The sequence below is a fragment of the Tupaia chinensis genome, unplaced genomic scaffold (genome assembly GCF_000334495.1).
Source record: "Tupaia chinensis unplaced genomic scaffold, TupChi_1.0 Scaffold144145_2, whole genome shotgun sequence".
Lineage (NCBI taxonomy): Eukaryota > Metazoa > Chordata > Mammalia > Scandentia > Tupaiidae > Tupaia > Tupaia belangeri.
The window spans coordinates 555,892-576,903 of NW_006204001.1; the positions used below are offsets into that span (position 1 = coordinate 555,892).

A 21,012-nucleotide genomic window follows, 5' to 3' on the forward strand; every position below is an offset into this window, starting at 1 on the left:
AAAAAAACAATATAACGAACAGAGTCCTACTCAAAAACGCAAGATAATTAAAATATATTACTATTCATATAGAGAAATAATTACATTTTTGACATGATTCAAGACAGAATGGGCTATTAGGCCTAAATTATGTGATGATCTCATTCAATTTCTCTTATACATTCAATCATATATGTCACTTAGCTTGCAAAGCGAATATTCCAACATGAATGCATTTCTCACCAGTCTAGTTGAGAATACTATACACGTTATCTTCAACAGATAATAACTCATTGCTTTGTCCCATAAATGCCTTGCCTCTCTACTTTATCCTTAATGTCTTCCTTCAGACTCTTCTCCTTCAACCACCCTCTTCCCACACTATATCTGGTATTTATAACCATTTTTTATGTTTCTATATTCTCTAGTCATTCAATTATGGTCATAGAGTGCGGACACTCAGAACATGTTAGGTGGAGACATACAATGTCTCTCCTTCATAGCCTGGTTTGCTTCACTCAGCAGAAAATCTTCCATATTCATCCACTTTCTGTGTAATCTACATATTATGATTTGTGAGGATTTGGCCAATGATGTCTAGTGACCATAAAATTTTTATTAATAATGCCAAATGTAAAAGCAAAAATGAACCTATAACAAAATTTGTGTTTGTTTCTTGAATATTTACTTATAAAGATTGACTTTTAGAGCACTACATAATCTGTGTTGTAATCCTTTGTACTATGACTTCCAGTGTCTATAAAATTTTAGTGTATTAGAAATGCATGGCTTTGAAATTACTTATGAAAGGCTTATAGTTCAGTAAAACTATGATATGGAAGAATAATTTAATATCTGAGCCTCAGTTTACTCATCTCTAAAGCAGAATTAACCCTATTCTTCCTTCAAGGGGATGAATATAACAGTATTCCACAAGATAAAGGCAATATGACACTTTTCAATTTGACCAGAAAATGTGCTCAATAAATGATTGCTCATCTCTTTTTCCTTCCAGGAAATATATTGTTCTTCTTTCTACAACTCCTCAAAAGCAAAGGACACTTGCGTTGTCTTCATTTATGCATGAGACACTGGATGAAAGGTCTAGCGACTCTATTAGAAGACAAGCAGTATTTGGTCACCTATTTTTAAAGGAGCTTCAGAATTTGAAAAGCCTGATCTTTAGCAGCATCTTTCTTTTTAGAGTCCTGCAATTGTCTGGACTGCCTCCTGTCCCAAGTCAAGGTCATGTCAGCATAAACCATCCCAAAAACTTGAACTTCTTACAAATTTTCTTTATTTGGAATTTTCCCTGTTTTTATTACCTTACTGTTGGAGGCTAAAGAAAAAAATCTAGAGGTCTCGGTAGTATTGTTTTATCATCTAGGTATTAAAGAAACAAGAACTGAATCATGGGGGCTACTTTTGTCAGGTGCTAGGACTAGGTGCTGAGTATAGATTGGTGAGTAGGTAAGTAGAATAAATAAGACTCTTGCACATTAAAAATTTACACATTGTAGAGAGACATCTTTTAAGCAAGTAAACACACATATATAAACATGTTATTTCTTTTTTTTTTTTTGAGAGTTTTTTGCTATAGGGCATGTGTGCTTGTCAGAAAGACAGAGGCAGAAAGTGAGAAATCATCCCCCCAGGCGAGATGGCTATGCCACAATCCCTTCTCTTCCATTCTCCTCTTAGGATCATGGGCATGCATGCACATGCGCTTGGCATGAGTTTAAGTCCCGTGTCTGGGACTCAAATCATGGTCAACTACATGGAAGTGTAGTGACATAGCCATTATGCCAACTGCTGGTCCTAATAAATATGTCATTTCAATAAAATGTAATATATTCCTAGAGAGAGGAAATGACATTTAAGTTGAGAATTGAAAGAAAATAGGAGCTTGACAGCTACAGTGGGTTTTCTGGGTGGGGCTTCAGAAGGTGTTAGGCCAGAGCATTCCAGCTGGAGGGCAAAGCATCTGCTTATACTCAGTGGTAGAAAAGCTCTCGGCTTGATCCAAGGTCAGGAGAGCCATTACGGCTTATGCACAAACATACATCCAACCCATGAGAACATGAATTTGGCTGTCTTTTTCACAACTATGTTGTTACCCAGCCACCTCAATAGCACCTGGTTCATAAATGGTCTCCAGAATTATTTGTTGAATTAATGAATATTTATTTAGTGACCTTCTAACAGACAATAGAGATTTTAGCAATCTGTTTCAGGTTTTGCTATTTTTGTTTCTTTAGTAATTTTGCTATAGTGTTTGTGCACTCACCAGAAAGACAGAGAGACAGAAAGCAAGAAATCATCTCACAGAGGCGTGACTCATAATCCCTCTTCTCCATTTTCCTCTTGTGGTATAGGGCATGCACACACATGAGCCCAACATGAGTGTCAAACCTTTGGGTCTGGGACTAGAACCGTTGTTGGTTGTGTGGGAGTCCAGCGCCTTAACCACTACACCAAATGTTAACTCAGCTTTGCTATTTTAAAGCCCCAAATTCGTAAAGTATTTAAAGATATGTTTGAGAAATTTCATAGGTATCTTGCTCAGTGTTTCTTCTCTTTGGGTGTATGAATGTGTGTATATTTCTTTTGACAATTTAGGACCTTGTATCCTTTTGTATTGGTGCTAAGACAAGCATAATATCCATTATGTTGGAAGTTCCAGTGTAAAGTGTGATAAAAAGTCACAAAGGGCCTTTTTTTATTCAGAGTGATTTTTGCTATATGGCACATGGGCTTGCCAGAGAGACAGACAGAGACAGAGAAACAGAAAGTGAGAAATCACCCCACAGGGGCAGGAGGTGTCCATGCCACAATCTCTTCTCCTCCATTCTCTCCTTGAGATTCTGGGCATACACACACACATGCCTGGTGTGAGTTTTAAGCTGCTGGATCCTGGACTCAAACTGTAGTTGACTCCGTAGGAGTTTGGTGATGTAACCATTACTCCATCTTCTGGTCCCTACATAGAGACTTTTAAAAAAATATTTCCAAATAAAATGTTTGATAAATAGTAAGTCAGAAAGATGTTATTTCATTGAGCACAATGAGAAACTAGGTTCTGGGTCAGACAGAACTGTGATCTCTGCATTGCCAGAGAGAACTGTGTAGACCTAAACAAGTTATGAAATACTTCCTGAAACTCAATGTCCTCATCTATAAAGTAAGTCTGATCCCAATACACATTCAATAAAATACTGAATAAATCATACATATGTCAAAATGAAATATAAAGAAGGCCACTGAGAAGTCCAGAGAGATGTGACCAAGTTCTTTCCCAAGAGGCTTTGCCAGACAAGTATTTAGAAAGATCCACAGTCTTATTTTAATCCAGAGGGTACCTGTGTGGTTTCCATGTTCATATTACATTATTTGCAGCAGTAACAAGAGTTGCTACAGATACATACAATATGACAATAGAGCTAGGGGAAAAGCAAGACCCACAAACAATCGTTAAGTTCTCAAAAAATAAAAGAGGAGGAATATGATACAGTAAGGGAAAAGTCCCTATATTTGCGTAGACTCCAAGGATAGCCATGAATAAGAATAAAATAAAATAGATACAGATAATAAAAACTATAGCCATTTATGTACCACCCACCTTAAGATATAAACTTTCTGACTTGTAGAAGTTATCAGTTTTGTGGAGGAGAAAAATATTTAATAAATTTTCTTAGAAAAGTGGGAAGTTTTAGTATTCATATGAAACGAGAAGCAGAGAAAACAATGTTACATACTGCTGAGAGTGAGAGCAGGTTAGATTTCTGTGGTAGGTGACATTTGGGTCACTAGGAGTGTCCTGATCTAATAGACTGCTGAGAGAGTGTCCCTGATAAAACTGACTCCTCCCTGACTGAATTTGCTTATGCATTTAAATCACTTAAATATGGTCTAAAATTTTCTAACTTCATATATATCCCTTTGAACCTTTTCAATCTATAAATACCTATGGGTCAGTGAAGCATTTACAAATCACACTTGTAATCTTTGGACTCAAACTTGTTTATAAGAAAAAAAAAAGGTTTATTCTAAACATATTTTTTAGGATGTGTGTGTGTGTGTGTGTGTGTGTGTGTGTGTGTGTGTATCTTTCTATTTATTTAATTTAAAACAAATTATTTTTGTGTTGTGGGGACTTTAGCCTTCCAAGTAGCAGCATCAACTAATGCATGCTACCATGGCTGGGGTTCTTCTTACTTGCCTTTTTTTTTTTTTAAGAATTATTTATTTAACTTAATTTCACTTATTATGATTTAATCTGATGAGAGAGAGAGAGAGAGAGACAGAGAAAGGGAGAGGGACAAAGCAAGCCACCAGGTCTGGGACTTGAACCATAGTCGGCCATATGAGAATCCAGTGTCCTTAGCCACCATGCCACCTGCCAGAACCTTCTTACTTGCTTTTAAATTATTTCACCCAACCTATTTTATTATTGAGAAAGAAGAAGTTTCTTTCAAATTGGAAGGCCAAAGGGAAAGCTGTCATATTCTTTCTTGTTTCCTTTTTAACTGTATATATTTAAAAAAATAATTGAAATAGTATTTATATCAAAATACTATCCTTTGGCACACTGACATAAAAGTAGTAGACATTGTATGTCTCCACACATTCTATGGTGGAAACTGAAAGTTAGAGGAACTAGAAACATGGGAAATGGATAGAGATACTAGAGACATTGTGGGAAGAGGGTGGGAGATGGGTAAGAGTGAGAAGAAAAGAATCAAGGAGAAAATAGAGAGGCAAGACATTTGAGGGCTGCAGAAATGGAGGGTTGTCTGTTGATAATGTGTATTATTTTTCAACTGGACTAGTGGGAAGTCTGTCACATTGGGTAAATTAATTTTACAAGCTGTAGTGATGTGTAGTGATTGCATGTATAAAACAGAGTAATAATTATTAAAAACATATTAGTGTAAGATAGCCTCATAGCACAGTGGTTAAGCACTGTGTGTAAGTAGTGAACTTGATTCCAGAAGGCCAATCACCATTTAAATTCTGGTTCCAGTGGCTTGAAAACATACCAGTATGCCCACAAGCATGATTTGATAGAGAAACAGAAAAAAGACTCTAGTATGACTACATTGCACTGGAGGATGCTTCCTATTTTCCTCTTTTGCTGTCATTGGTGAGCACAGACACACAAACACACACACACACACACACACACACAAAGAAGAAGAAGAAGGCAAAAGTGATAGACTTGTTTGCAGAAGCAATATTACTTTATATGTCCAAATGCTTTCTAAAAGTGAGCCCTATAGGATTTTCCGCAACCAGATGTAATGCCAGTTCATTATTTAACAGTAGTTTCTAAGTTAACACATTAATGGAAAGGAATGGAAAAGAACTTGAGGTATGGAGTACGCAGTATGTGGGACATAAAAGAAAAACACTAAAATTCATAGTAGAGTCCTTGCATTGTAACTCATGAACTATGAACTCAGAGATCCTAACTAGCAAATCTAGGTTGGTTCTGTTATCATCTAGGGTACCACCATTTTTTTTTTAAATAGAAGGACACAGGAGCAGATTTTATTTTTATCTCAAGAATATTCAAATTGGAAGAAAAAATTCATTTTTTTTCCTTTTCTTTTCTTTCTTTCTTTTTTTTTAAATTGTAAGTTTGCTATAGGACATGAGCACCACCAGAGAAAAACAGAGAGGGAAAATGAGAAATCATCCCCCCTCCCCAGAGGGAACAACCACGCCTCAATCCCTTTTCCTCCATTCTCCTCTCAGATTTTGGGCATGCATGCACATGCACCCAGCATGTTTCTCAAGCTGCTGGGTCCTGGACTCTAGCCACACAATCAGCCATGTGCGATACAGCTACCTAACCTCTTTACCAGCTGCTGGCTGAGAAATTCAGTTTCAGCTGTTACTATGTGATAGACTTTAAACACTTGTGATGGAAGGATCATCAGCACACAAAAGTCGACCTAGTCAAGTTTTAGATTCCCACTGACTTTGTCAATTATATCTGCTGGTCGTTGCCCAACTTCTAGGACTGAATGAGAGCCTGTGAGAATCTGAGTATGTCCAGCATCTTGAATTATAGCCATGGTCAGTCCCAGCATTTTTGCATGGATCAATAATTCCTTCAGCATTTCTTCATCAAGGATTTTGACCACCATTTGGGCTGGCTACAGTGTTCTTACTGTTTGAGCATTTCTGATTTCTCTTTGAATTTGCTTGTAGGCAGAAGTAATAGCATAGGCTGAATAGTATTCTATGTAATGGACACTAGAGACAAAGTGGAAAGAGATTGTGAGAAGGGAAGAGCATTGAAAATTTGGGGGGAAAATGGAGAGGTAAGACACTTATGGGACACAGATAAGTTTTATTATCTGTTGACAAGGATGTATATGATGGTCTCGACTGGGCTGGACTGAGGTGTATATCATGCTGGATAAAGTCTCTTCACAATCTAAATGATGTATAGCAATTTAATGTATGAATTATATATATATATATGCACATATAAATATGTATATATTATTACATGTATGTATATATAATATATGTATATAAAACACATATATGAATATGTATATATATTATTCATACATTATGTATATATATGTGTGTATATATATATATGTATATATATATATATACACACACACACATATAAAAGGGGGCACTGGACAGCCACTTTTCCTTTTTCTATCTTTAATTAATTTCAAACCACAAAAATTATTTTACACTCCTCACTTTCTCCAAGATGCTTGGTTCAGTTCCGGTCTCTGGGTCTGTCTCACTTGTCAAGCTTTTGGGGAATATCCCAAAGCATTCTCAGACATCTCAATCCAGCCATATGCTGCAAGCAATTCCAGCAGCCACACTAAGTGTACAAAGAGGAGCCAAATATTCCATAATCGAGGATTTGGAGACCATCTAGAGTACCTCTCCTCCTCATTCGTGCCTTTCTCTTCTTTGCTTGTGGGCAGCAAAACTGTCCAAGAGTTTTTCATTTTTAAGTTTGTTTTATTCATGATAGAAAGCACATGCACACATATAGAAGGGAGAAGAGAGAAGAAAGAAGCACTTTTTTTTTTTTTTGGAGAGATTTTTTTGCTATAGGGTGCGTGCGCTCGCCAGACAGAGAGAGACATAGAGACAGAAAGCAAGAAATCACCCCACAGGGGGAATGGTCACACCACAATGCCTTCTCCTCCATCCTCCTCTCGGGATCTTGGGCATGCATACATGCCCAGTGTAAATTTTAAGCCACCGTGTCTGGGACGCGAACCGCGGTCGACTATGTGGGAGTCCAGCGACATAGCCATTATGCTAACTGCTGGTTCCCAGGAAAGAAGCACTTTTGACAAGGTCTTGTCATTCTGTGATCTTCTTTCTCTAGTCCTCTGGTTCATCAGAATCTTGGCCATAAGCACGTGCATCTGGCATGTTTTCAAGCTGACTCAGGAATCTCAACCTGCAGTCAGCCATGTGGCTTATAACAGTGGGGTTTGACTTGCTACCAGTTGTGCCACCAGGCTGGACCCAGATTTTATTCTATGTACATCTACAGCACCTATGTGCATTATATTTTTAAACTTATATATCCAGAATTTTTCTTTATATAAAACACTTTCACAAATTTTACTTTAAACCTCAGTAATCTTGTAAGTAAGGTTTGGGCTCATTTTCTAGATTAGGATACTTAATCTTAGAATTTAGTGATTCTCTGTCATGCAGTGCCATAGTCACGTGTCAAACATACAGCATAGCCAATAATACATTGCTTTACTTCTTCTCACCTTTATGCCTTCTCCCTGTGTAATACTAACTGCCTCATAGTCTCAATATCACCCATTTGCTAATGACCCCTTCACTTATATCTCCATTTCGACCTTCTTGGGGAGGCCAGGAAGTAATGCAGGGGCAGCACAATTAAACCTAGTGGAGATGGCCCTGGGTTTGAGTTCTAGGTCTCCCTGAGCATGAGGGGCAGATGTACACATATGTGTGTGCCCATGACCTGAGCTGACATGGACTAGTGGTAGATCATGGTGTAAAGACTTTTTTAGTCTCTAGCTCATTGAAGAAACAAATAAAACTTAAATATCAACCATATCAACAAAATCATATAGCCAACCACTTTGTGTTGTGAATGTCACTTCCCCACGTTCCTTGGTCTTAATGCTGATAATGATGAAAGCAGTCCTTGTCCCTATTCTTGTGGAGCTTATATCCAAGTGTGTTCCTATGGTGGAGAGGTGAAAAAGAACAAATGAATAAACAGGATGACTTCATGTAATGATACATTCCATAGGAGGCAGGTGTCAATACTAAATTAGTTGATCAGCAAAGTTATCTTTGAAGAAGTGACATTTGAACTGAGAGCTGAATAAGAAGGAGTCAGACGCATGAAATGTGCAGACACATGCCAGGTAGAAATTTGTATGGGACTCATGTACTCACAGGATGTGACGCACCCCGTCTCCCCCATCTGTCCCCTCTTTCAATGGTGAGGGGATGATGTAGCTTTGCCAAAGACCTAGAAGCTAAGCAGAAAATGAGCTTAACGTCCTGGTTTTGGTGAGCAAGGGAGGCCCTTGCCACAGGCTGCCACCAGAAGTGATTTTTGTTGGAAGAGATGACTGTGAGCTCATCTTGCAGCCTTGTAATGTGGATAAGCAACATGCTGTAATCAATTATGATAGCTCTACAGATGAACATTTGGTCAAAAGTTTCAAGCAGCCTAAATGGGACTTTTGTGAACAATGTAAGGATTCCACAGCAGACTTATGTCACCTTGAAACTTGAAGATGAGCTGAGATTTTTATATGATATCATTATTCAAAATGTTTAAAAACCATAATCAACATTGCTTTTATATAAAGTTGATCATGATACAGAGAAAATGATCAGCTTGAGGTCTCCATGGCACATAGCTGCTTTTGAATGTTTTGTGTAGATTACATCTTCTAAAACTGTGTTTATAAAGTTATTTCCTATATACATGTTCTTTAGTATTCGAGAGTGTCCTTGAAATTCTGGCAATAATTCTAAGGATAAGGTTAGGTCCAGGCTGTGCTTTCTTTCTTTAAAAAAAAAAAAAATCTTATGTTCTCTGGCAGATATAATACACCATGAATATTAAATTAAAATCAATTGCACACTTACTTATCCCACTCTCGGGATAAAAAGCATAAGCTAACTTTGAATTAACTTCCACTTTAAAAACATGACTTCATTTCAAAAGCTTAGGATGCTTTCTGAGAAAGTTTGATATCCTCATGTCTCTTTATTAGATGTCTTCCGTAGTTAGTTTAAGTAGAAATGGGAAAAAAAAGAAACAGTATAAAATGATACATAATAAAATCAAAAGTACATCACACAGGCATGATATCAATTCACTTTTTTTTCTTTCCTGAAAACTTTACCACTCGGGATATATAGTATGTGGGAATTATATGGACTCCAAACAAGTATGTTCTCTCACTCTTACTGATAGAGCAATCCTGTTCTAAACCAGGGAGAATTTTCATACTCTCCTCATTAAGAACCACGTCAGGGGCTCACTGTCACAAAGAGAATATACTCATGAAATTCCAGAAGAACCACATGTTTGGGAAAGTAACAGCCAGAGGTCCTGGCTGATGCTGAAGTCCAATAGCTGGGGGTGGCCTTTGACTAGTCAGATCTGCCTTTAGTTTGAGTTCAGAGAACTGCGTCCTGATTATGGTACAGTGTCACAATGGGAATCTATGCTTGCATAAAAGGTTATGGGAAAAGGGAAGCTACAATAAATGTGTTGGGGAAGGTACAACTAAAAGGCAAAGGCATGGTAAAAAGACCAAAGGAAATGAAGCCATGACAATTCATAACACAAAGTGACTGACTATACAATGTAACAGATCAGGATGGATATTTGAGATGGAAACATAAATTGAGGATTCATTGGCAAATGAGTGGTCTGAAGGATTTAGGATGGTTAGTGTTACATAGACAGAAGTTAAAAAAATGAAAAGAAGTCATGAAGTTAGGTATAATTCTAACATTTATACATAACGCAAAGGAGAAGAATTTAGATATAAAGTACTAGGAAAAAATTAGACACATACATTTTTTTAAAAAAATTGCCAGAGGGCAAGTGTGCTCAGGTGAGAGAGAGAGAGAGAGAGAAGAGAGAAAGTGAGATAGCACCCTCCATGGTATAGTCATGCTGCTATGCTTCTCCTCCATTTCACCTCCCTTTTGGGATTTTGGGCATGCATGTACACATGCCTAGTGTTTTTCAAGCCACCTGGTCCATGACTCGCTGCAGTCAGCCATGCAGAATCCAGCCACCTTAGCCACCATATCACTCATTGACCCAGACTTTGATGTTATAGAAGTCAAAATGTGTTGGGCCTGACTGATGACATGGTGGTTAAGGTGCTGAACTCCCACCTGGCTAACCACAATTTGAGTCCCGGACCTCACGCTTTGCTTTCTCTCTCTGTCTCTGTCTCTCATCAAATTGAATAATAATAAGAAGAAATAAAATAAAATAAATAATTCTAAAAAAAAAAGAAGTCAAAAGTGTTTTTAAGAGTAACAGATTGATTGTGTTCCAGCAATACTAAAATAGAAGAAAAATTCAGACAGAAAAGAGTCTATTAGGTTTAAATTCCACTACAGCAAGAAAAATAAAGATTATTGGAGGTCTTTGCTAAGACAGTTCTGATACACTGGTGAGAAAGAAAAAGCTGGAACAGAGAAGCATAGCAAATGAAAGGTGAGGTGGTGACAGGCACTGTTAGAAAATTGGGATGTGAATCCTGAGTGGATACACTGGACAGTGATTGGAGTGGGACCACAGGAGCTGCTGAATGTTTTACATGAAAGATGTGGAAGGTAGATATTTCAGAATGTTTTAACATTCTTAGGCCAAATCTACTAGAGAAAAAAAAAAACTAATATAGGAGCAAACAGGAGTGGAGACCAGGTGTAAGTACCGTCTTTTAATTTGAGAACCACCTACTCCTCTTTAGCTAGGTTGAAGGAAAATATGGATAGTAACGTAAGAAGGGAAACAGTGGAAGCTGAGAACTTTCCTTCCTTGGAAAACAGCTGGTGGGGGAGGAATGGAAAGCTATTAAGTAGAAGGAGCTAGTTTGGGCGCAGCATTTAAAACCATCAGAATTCTACTTCAGTGGCTTTCCCCATGGCCTTCTTCTGAATCTTGAGTCACACTCCATTTGCTGGTTATAAGCAGAGATTGCAGCAATGCCAAAGAGAGTCACTTCTAGACTACAGCAGATTTTCTTTTATTTTGCTGCCCATCTCTAGAAAATGTGAACGTCTTCGAAGAAGTCTAAATGTTTTTCTTCATATTCTAGAAGGAAAAACCATATTGAATACCCTCTATGGGTCAGACATTTTAATTACTTCACTCCTTGAATCTCCTGTGAAGGAAATATTCCACTTTAATTTAGAAAATTGAGACACTAAGAAAAGAACTCAGTCATATTGACAGTCATAAGCAACAATGTGGGATTGCTCTTTATATCCTTCATAATGATTATTGTAAATCACTCAAGATGGCTTCCTCTCCTAAGTTGTAACAAATTGCATAACACCATATAGTTTTGAAAATCTGAATTTCTCTGATAGATTTATTTAAAACATTTTTGTGGACAGGTGATTTAATGACAAGTACCTTAATGCAGAGGAGTGCTTGTTCTCAGAACTTTCCTATTATACTACATATCCCTTTTTACTCAATAAGAAAATCTAGTTATGAAATATATAAACATCTAAACACCAACAAACAAAAATTAAAACAATAGGTAGATAATGGGTGAATCATATTGCTATGTCAATATTCATATATTTATATTTTGAAAACTTTCTTACCCATAATTATTAAGAAACAATGACTAAATATCTGTTCTTTTCCCAAATACCAATAATTACATTTCAACATGCGCTTTAAATAATTGAACTATGTGTCAGTAGGTAGTGTGGAGGTTAAGGCAGCTAGATCCCACATGGCTTGAAAATCACACTAGGTACATGTGCATGCATGCCCCAAATCCCAGGGCGGCATCATGGCCATTCCCCTGGGGGCAATTTTTCACTTTCTCTCTCTCTCTCTCTCTCTCTCTCATCTTTCTCTGGCAAGCACGCGCTTCCTAATAGCTAACTAAAAGATAAGTAACTAGAACTCCCTAAAGAAAGAAGCATTGAATAGAATTTTTTAACACAGAACCTATGTTGCCTGATATTTGATAAACAAGTCATTTTTATTGGTTGGTTGAATAAATGAACAAATGATAATAATAAATGTGCTTTAGTAGCTATCATTGCCAAATTGTACCTGTGGTATCTCTGGAAAGAACCTTCAGTTAGTGAGAAGTGTACTTTTAAAGATTAGTTTCATTCATTCTGGCTCATTATCTTATCATGACTCTATTATTTATTCAATTTCTGTACCATTTAAGGACAGGGAAAAATTACTGTGGTTACAACCAGAATAAAATTGATAAAAGGCTTCCAAAATGAGGAAAGGAAAGTCTATAAATGAGTCTACCATTTTTCACCTTTTACTCCAAGTCAAGTATGAATGATTCATAGCACTTTCATATCTGTGACATTTTCATTATTAAAAGTTTATTTAATTATGAGTATTACGCCCCTTTCCATTAAGGAAATCATATTTTACATTGGCCATGCCTTGTGAATGGAGTTACCAATGTCATTCAATCCTCCTGGAAACCTTAACATTGTTTCCATTAGGTTGATAGGATTTGCTATTGACAGGTTAAAAATAATTTCTCTTCCCAGGACTCTGGCAACTTTTCCATGTATTCAGTTGAACTCTGTGCTAGTAATAGAATACACATATATGATGAATTTTTTTGTTTCCCATTTATTTCTTTTAAGTTCTGGAGTGCTGATAAATTCAATGATAGTACCCACTCTTTACTGTCTTTTAGATGAACTTATTTTGCAGCTATTTCATTATAAATGCATGACAAGCAGTACAAAAATCACTGCTTGTAAATTAACAACTGGACACACTGACTAACCACATTTATTATTTTCTGTTAATGTTAGTAGTTTCCAGTTTGTCAAAGTACATTAGAAACATTATGATATGATGTGAACACTAAAATTAAGACTTTTTAATACATGTGCCTATTTTTGTCTTCCATCCTAGATTGAAATTGTTATTAAGACTAATGTTTTATTCCTCTTGTGCTCATAATTTACTTCTTTGTTAGAATAGTGACTCTTCACATACAAAAATTAGAATCTCTCCAACGAGTAGAGGATTTCCTTTCCTAGCTAAGTTAGTTATGATATTTCATTCGTACATTTTGCTTTGTTGTTATTTGATTGTTCTTGAATAGGAAAAATACCTACCATGCCACTAAAATACTACAATAAAAATAACACAACAAAATAAAACCCTAAGTTTTTTTGTTTGTTTGTTTTGCCAACTGCTTGTCAGGAAGTATTTTTCTTTGCCACTTTTCCTCTCTCGCTATGTTATCTTGTTGCTGGTAACCGGGCACAGGACTCTATTACCAAAGAGTAGTTTCTTAATAACCCTTAGAGTTCATATCAGATTTCCATTTAGGAATTACCTGGACACCATGTATTATAATTATACTCTATCAGCCACAGTAAAATTTTCTATATATTTTCAAGGGAGATGCTGGTATATCGTTCTCTCGTGTAGAAAGATTTGACAGAATGAAAATCAGATAGCAGCCTTAGACTATAAATATTAGCTTCTTTGCTCAGACAGTTTTTAAAAAAATCTAAACTCTGCCAAGAGATTTTTTTTTAAAAAAATGGATCTATCACTCTCTAATTCTAAACTCTGCTAAGAGATTTTTTAAAAAAATGGATCTATCACTCTCTAACAGAATGGCATGCCTTTCTTTTTCATTTTAAAATTTTATTATAGATATTTTCACATACAGACAAAAGTAGAATAGGAGAATGAATTTCTGTGTATGTCATTTTCAGAAGCTATCAATTTTCTGACATTATGTATGTGGCTAATGTAAACAAAGCAAATGATTATGGATTCACAAGCAACAGAAAAGTTATTTGGAGGCCCTTCTGATGGAAAAAGTGAAAGGTATTCTTTTTCTTTGTGTTTTATTCCTCAACTAAGATACTTTATAAGAAAGTTGACTTCAGATTTAAACTACATCACAATTTGTATTAACATAATCAAATCTTCATTGAACAGGAAATTCTTTTCCTATGAAAGAGTTATAGAATATAGGTTAGATTTTATTTCTACCCTCAGGAATCTTGCCAGTTTATTGAAAAACTATTAGCATATTAATTAATTAGGATCATATTTGCATTTCTGTTATGAAAAAAATTGTGTTCTAATTTAGATCTTTCTGTTACATTAGGCTCATTACTGTCACTCAGTAAGAGATAATCAGTTCGAAATTTATACAAATGTGTGAATAATACAGGTTTTCATTTGATAGAATGAAAATATTGACACATTCTGGTCGATATTTTATAGCAGGACCCTTCTCCACGTAACAGGATAGTACTTAGACTATTAGTGAATTATGTTTTACATTGTAACTATTTATTTTTTTTAAAAAGACCAAATTTGTTTATAGCCCTTTCAAACATGTGTACATTTACTTGAGTTTATCTTTATTCAAGAATGATATGCAGATGCACTCAGGTATACAATATATACATAAACTCACAATGAAGAAAGGAGATCTTAAAATTAAGTGCATGGATTGGTGCCCGACTCAAACTAGCTGAAGAATTTGTAACAACGCACTTAACACATGTAAATTTTGCAATACAAAATATGGAGCATTAGCAGCCTATCTGGTGTTTGGCAAGATGGTGTAAGCAATCATCCATAGGTATGGGACAAAAAGTGGAAATGAGAAAGCAATAGACATCAAAGGAGCGCACAGGATGCTGGGAATCAAAGTATCATGAGATATGTTGAGTAGTTTTAACCAGCGAGCACTGTAAACCTAACATTAGATTTTCATACTTTAACTATGGAATACTTGGAAGCCTAAATACTATTATAAAGTTCTCAAACATAAACTGAAAACTGAGTTATGGGTAATAGTACAGTGGCTAATTTCTTTAATGCTCTATAAGAGCTGAGCACACATATCTATACTGAACTCATTGGAAACTGCATAAATGGGCACTGTCTTTATTTGGTCAATATCTATTTAATAATTACACTCTCATAGTTTTTCGATTAAATATGTTCTATACATAGTGACAAATCAGCAATGAAAAATTTTGGCCAATTTATAATGAATTTAGAAGAATGACTAGTTTACAGTAATAAAAGTAAAAATTTTATTGGTCTGATTTTTTATTATCTAAGGAATAAAAAAATACTTGGGCTCAGCAGAGAATCCACATAAATATTTCTTGAACTGACATATTCAGCAGAAAATCGAGGCAGATTTGATGGTAGAATTTAGCTCCCAGAAAGGATTACAGTCCATTATTTTGAGGAAGATCTTCTCTGTTAAAGCAAATGTAGAGCTGGGTTTGCTTATTCAGCAGAGTATACAATGTTAACCAACTGTTTTGCTTCAATACATTTATTCTTATTAAAGCTCCAATTATTGTGGAGAGTCGTTTTTTGATTAATGTTGCTATTTCTATTTGATAGCTTTGCCTCAAGGTTCTAACTGTTTTGTGAAACATAATGCAGTTTAAGCTTGTTAGATCGATCAACTCCCATATCAGATAGTCATAAACATTTATAAATACCTTCTAATCTAAAAGTTACATAATAATGTATTTCAGAGGCTCTTTAGTGTAACTCATACTAATCAGTCTTCCATGTTTCTGAAACTGTTTATTTTTATAAACATAGTTTAATACGAAAAATGATACTGTAGCATATAGCATGTTAGAAAAATTACATGGTGGTTAGATTAGTGTGCTATTGAATTCCATATGAGGCCTTTCATGATTTTTTTTAAGAAGACACAAGTTTTGAATTCTCAAAAGAGGTTATTACTTTTTGGTATAATATTATAGATAACATAATATATTTTGGAGTCTAAAGATAAGTATTAATGTAATCAAATACTTTGCAATCTATATGTATTTAAGCAATGAGTTCCTCCATGAAATGTGAGGGAAACTAATATTTAGAAGGATCATTTTTGGTGTCTAAGCAGCCAGACTTTTCAGATGGATGATCTCATTTGGCTCACAGCTAAGGAAGATGTCAGAAATCGGAAAAGGAGCTTTGAGCACTATTGATACTGGCTAATATAAATCAATAGAAATACGTTGTAATTAATGCAAAAATTGATGGATAAAAACAAAAAAAAGTAACTAAACACAAGTGATCAGCTACTCTTGCTTGGAAATTTTGTCAGTATATGCAGTACTTACTGTAGCATATTAATCAAGTGAGTCAGATTGCCAATAAATAAAACATTACTCTATTTCATAAACGATAGAAAAGATAAATCTAGTACTTCTCATTGTCCAGAAAGGAAAAACAAGACAAAAGTTTGATATGCTCTTAAGGCACAGAGTACTCTGTTTACTTGGGAAATCAGGTATCACTATTATTTTCCAGTGTCTCTCCTGGTTTAATTGGTGTTAGATGTTCGGTAGCAAAGAAAAAGAGTATTTTTACAAAAGATTCACATGATTTGATAGAACACTGTTCATGTTGAGTCTAAGTCCTACTAATTATTGCCCCGCACAATGGTGATTTTGAAACTATCAGGACTGAGTAACACACAACTCAGTAAGGGCTCAATAGTGATGATAGCTTGAATCAATCAGAGCATCATGATTCTTTGTCTGTAAGAGACCAAATAGTACTTTTCAGAGATGTGAGCTAGTGCACAACTAGGCTGGGATGAGTAGGGTCATGGAGCCTCATGCTATGTATTAATGCCTTTATGTGAAAAGGCATCAGAAAAAAAAGTTTATTCTTATAATGTCAGTAATAACAAATATAACGAAGCACTAGACATGTTAACATGGTTTTCTTAATTTTTTAAACTTATTTATTCATACCTTGCACGAGAGGCAGACAACCAGAGACAGGTCAATTTATACTCTTGTTACCTACTCCTTTCTCCCCTCCTTCTGAGAGGTTTCTTAATAGAAAGCAGAGGAATGCAAGTCATTCCAGTGACCACACACAAAAATTGTAGTACATGGTAATGTTATTTCCTTCACTGTAAGATATTTTTAAAGTGAGATCTAAAGCATAATTTAGCTCTATTATCTTCTACCTCCTCAGATGAAACCACCCTACAGGTGTGTGTATTCACCAGCACTACTGCAAAGAACCCATAGTTCTGTTCAATTACTCTCTCAGTTTTTACTGAGTTGGTACAACAAGAGCACTTCACACATCACTGGAAAGCCAAGTAAACTATTTCCAGATCATTATCTGTAGGATGGCTCACGGGATTGCTTACTTAGCACTAATGTTACCTTCTTTGAGAGGGCTTCACTGACCAGCTTATTATCAGCCTTACCGTACTTGATTAGTTGCCCTCTGTGTTAGTGTAAGACTATATGAGGACCTCTGCTGACACTTTCCATATTGTATAATAACTATAGCATAGATCTGGCCTGTAGATACACCAAAATTTTTCACTGAATGTGTGTGAATATGAATAGACATGTGTATGTGTGTATACATGCACATACAATGAGAATTATTGGGCATATTCTCATAGAAAAACATTTTGTCTCTAAAGGTTTAAATATCTTCCTAGAGTACCTAAACTTTTTTTTCTTGAAGTTCAGGGGCTGACCCTGTACCATAGGGGTTGAGAGCTGTGCATTGAGAGCTGGATCCCACATGGCTTGCTGCAGTCAAATTTTGGCCCAGGTGGCTTAAAAAACATGGCAAGTTTTTGTGCATATGTGCCTAAAATTCTTACAGGAGAGAAAAATGAAGGAAAAATAATTGTGGCATAACCAAGCCCCACTAGAAGGTGTTCTCTCTCTTTCTCTCACACACACTTGCTCTCTCTTTTCCCCCTCTCTTGAACACATATGCCCTTTGTCAAAACAACAACAAAAAAATCCTAAATCTTTTATGTTCAGCTAATTTTCAGTATTTATGTAACAAAATTGAGTAGGTACTGTCAGAAAAGTCATGACATACTTTTCTACGCAAAAATGTGTCATGACTTTTCCAATGACCCAATAATTTTGCAATTCTCCTTGGATTCTATTTTTTTGTTACACCTGATGCAAATATCTCTATTATAAAATAAAAGATTAATGTAAATAGTGACTATATGTATTATAAAGTTTCATTATCTATATTTTATAAAAACAGCTTATGATTTAAAGAATATTAGTCAATGTTGACAGTCATATGCTGAATAACATTTTTATTCATGGTGAACTGCATTTATGACAAGTGGTACCATAAGATTATAATAGCGCTAACAATTTTCTACTGCTTGGTGACATTGCAGCTGTGATAATGCTGTAGCACAACGCATTACTCATGTATTTGTGGTGATGCTGGTGAAGTCAACCTATTATGCTGCTAGTCAGATAAAAGTATATATAGCATATACAATTTAATACAGTGCATAGTACTTGATAATGATAATAAATTACTATTTTCTGACTTATGTATTAACTATATTATATTTCATATCTTTATATTAGAGTGTGCTACTTCAAATTGTTGTAAAGCACTGTGTTATAAGCGTAAGAACTTCATGCATCTCCTGTTTACCAAGTCTCTGGACTACATCATTTTCAGTTGTGTTTGATTTAATCTCATGTCTTTTTTATTGTGTTCCTTCTAGTGGGACAAGATGTGGAGGAGAAAGACAGTGGCTTTGATGATCCTGACCTTATGTAGGCCTAAGATAATATGTATGCTTATGTTTTATATTTTTACAAAAAAAAATAAAAGTAAACCAAATATGTTTTTAAAAAATTAAAAAATAGAAAAAAGCTTGTAGAATAAGAACATAAAGGTAAATATTTTGCATACCTGACTAGTGTATTTGTTTTAAATGAAATATTATTATAGAAGAGTCAAAAGTTTTTAAAAATAAAAGGCTTATAAAGTAGAAAAAAGTTCCTGTAAACTGACTAATTTATTATTAAAAAAACTTTTTAATTAATTTAGTGCAGTTTAAATATAGAGTGCTAATATAGTCTAAAGTAGTATAAAGTAATGTTGTAGGCTTGAATATTATTCACCACTCATTCACTGACTCATCCAGAACAGCTTCCAGTCCTGTAATCTCCATTCACAGTAAACATATGCAGGAATATACCATCTTTCACTGTACTTTTTTATATCCAGATATGTTTAGATTTATATATACTTACCATCATGATATAATTTCTCACATTATTTATTATAGCAACATGCTGTACAGGTTTGTAGACTAGGAGCAATAGTCTACATGTAGCCTTGGTATGTAGCAGGCTATACCACCTAGGTTTGTGTAAGTGCATCTATGATGTTTTTAGGATGACAAAATCATCTAACAACACATTTCATGGAACATATCGTTATGTTAAGCATACATGACTACAATTACATAAAATATTAATGGACTAAATACTTAAATTAAAAGGCAGTGATTAGTAGATTAGATTAGAAATTGGCAAATTATGGTCTATGGGCTGGCCATCTGTTTTGGTCGACAAAATTGGATTACTATTGCACCTATTCACTAACATACTGTCTATAGCTGCTGTTGTGCTATAATGACAGAATTGAGTATTTGCAACATGAGATGCTTAAAGCCTAAAATATTTGCTATGTGTCCTTTTAAGAATTTTGCAAATCCTATAAGCTAGATAAAATACTGCTTGGTAGTTTCTTTCATACAAATACCCTATAGGCCCTGATTGCTTATTCAAGAGCTAAAGTATACATACATGAAAAGATTGGTTCACAAATATCCATAATAGTATTATTCATAGTAGTCTTAAATTGCAAACACACCAAATGTATAATTAGAAAATAGAGAGGCAAACTGTGTCATAGTCAATGAAATGCTACTCAGTAATGAAAACAGTGCTACATATGAAGACATGGGTGAATTGCAGAAACATTGTGTTCATGAAGAGAAGTGTATGAGTGTGTGTGTGGGGGGTAGGCATTGAGTCCATCTACATGAAGTTCACAAATGGGCAATATTAGGGCGGCTTTGTAGCCTAGTGATTAAGGAAGTTAGATACTATATGGCTGACCTTGATTCCAATCCCAGTTCATGAGGTTTGAGTGATAAATTGGGCATTCATATGAGTGTGTGTGTGTGGAATGTGTGTGTGTGTGTGTATATGAGTGTGTGTGTGTGTGGAGTGTGTGTGTGTGTGTGTGTGTGTGTGTGAATGTGTGTGTGTTTTTCAATCTTGGGCAAGTGCTGTTAGCATGAAGAAATGAGAAAGAAGGGATTGTGGCTCATGACCATGCCCCATTGAGAAGAAGAAAGCTTCTTTCTTGCTGTCTTTTTTTTTTTTTTTTTCAATCTTGGGCAAGTGCACACACCCTCTGACAATTAAAAAAAAAAGTTAATGTTAATCTATTTTTAACAGAATCAGAACAAAGACTGTCGGTAGTTGATTGCATTATGAGTATAAGATAGCTATACAGGATGACAGAAATACTACATATTTTGATTAGGGTGGTTGTGTTAACCATATATACACATCAAAACTCAGAGTTGTAAGAGCTATGTGTTTTGTCTTACATAATTTTTTTTCCTATTGAAAAATAGGGAAAAAAATGACAATAAAAAAGCAATGGAAAGGGACTTATATAATTTTTTCTTTTCCTATTGAAAAATAGGGAAAAAATGACAATAAAAAAGCAATGGAAAGGGGCCAGCGGATGATTTAGTGGTTAAGGCATTAGATTCCCACATGGCCAACCACTGTTCAAGTCCTGGACCCTGGTGGCTTGATAACCACACTGGGCATGGGCACATGTGCATGCATGCCCAAAACACTGTTCAAGTCCTGGACCCTGGTGGTTTGATAACCACACGGGGCATGGGCACATGTGCATGCATG

The 21,012-nt window shown here is 35.4% G+C and overlaps 1 pseudogene; it reads right to left on the minus strand.

Annotated features, from left to right (window-relative positions):
• Positions 1 to 5,936: 5,936 nt before the first annotated feature.
• Positions 5,937 to 6,894, minus strand: LOC102485878 (peptidyl-tRNA hydrolase 2, mitochondrial-like; annotated as a pseudogene).
• Between the last annotated feature and the right edge of the window lie 14,118 nt (positions 6,895 to 21,012).